This window comes from Cyprinodon variegatus, unplaced genomic scaffold (genome assembly GCF_000732505.1).
Source record: "Cyprinodon variegatus isolate N-32 unplaced genomic scaffold, C_variegatus-1.0 Scaffold852, whole genome shotgun sequence".
NCBI classification, from domain to species: Eukaryota; Metazoa; Chordata; class Actinopteri; order Cyprinodontiformes; family Cyprinodontidae; genus Cyprinodon; species Cyprinodon variegatus.
In genome coordinates this window covers 18,143-19,328 of record NW_015151305.1, presented here as the reverse complement: position 1 = coordinate 19,328, position 1,186 = coordinate 18,143, and positions in this window count along the sequence as shown.

The window sequence follows — 1,186 nt, the reverse complement described above, 5'->3', positions numbered from 1 at the left end:
ATATATATATATATATATATATATATAAGTGAATGTAAAGAAGAAGTATAATAATTTCTCAACAACTTAAAACATATGGAAAGAATATTTAAAGGTTTAGTAAAAAAGTAGCTGGTAATTGCTTTGAAGAATAATGAAGAAATACCTTCAAAATCTAACAAATCTCGAGTTGCAATTGTTTTTTATGTACAGTGTTAAGCTTTAGGATTTCTACAATAAGATGTAATAAATCAGATCAATGTATGTGAAAGGAAGGTTAGCTTAAAAAATCTGAATTTATTCAGTCTCAGATGTTGGTAGTGGTTCATATTTAGGTCTGGCTCTTCTTGATCTGTAGAAAATTTCTCCACATACCAGGAGGCACCCAACGATGAAGACCAGATTCAGGCCTAGATTCAGACCTTGACCAGATGCTGAAATTAAGAAAATCAATATATAACATATTATAAAATCAAATTACGGAGAAAACTATTAATTTCTTTGATGACAAACGTCCTTTGCAGTTCAGCTGAGAGCCACACTGTGACGCTACCACTTTTACAAAACATACCAGAAGTGTACACATGTAGTTGGTTAATTTGGCCCAATTTTGAAGTAGTTCAATTATTTAGCAGTCAGTCAATCCTCTCAATCATAGGCAGAATAAGCAGATGCAATGCCAACGAGATGGAGCTCTGAGCCGTCCAGAGTGTCCCCAATGCAGCAGCCCCAGTGAGCAAGCAGGACTCCAATCCAGGAAGGATTCAGTTCAGACTGTAGTTGTTCTTCTGGAATCCAGGAGTCCGGTCAGGGGTTCCAAACCGCACAGAAACGGACAGATCCGGATTCTAGGAATCCAGAGCGTGAAGGCAGGTTCAGAATCCCGTGCATCGGTTAACCAGCTCAGACAGAAACGCACTTGGGAGGACTGGTTCAGAGTCCTGTTGTTGTGATTTTCTGTATATTCAATTCCCATCCAGGTTGGATGTCATATTTATCTTGTGAATAACTGTTATATTCAATTCCAAGCCAGCTGGGAATTCATATTTTCTGATACTTTAAGATGTTTGTTGTCCTCCCCGGTAGGGGTGGTAAATATCTTATTTATTTAGATATTATTTGGGCTGTTATATGTTTATGAACACACACCCTACTAGCTGTGTGTTAGAACAATAAATGAAAGAGTGATTCGAGCTCTAATCATGGC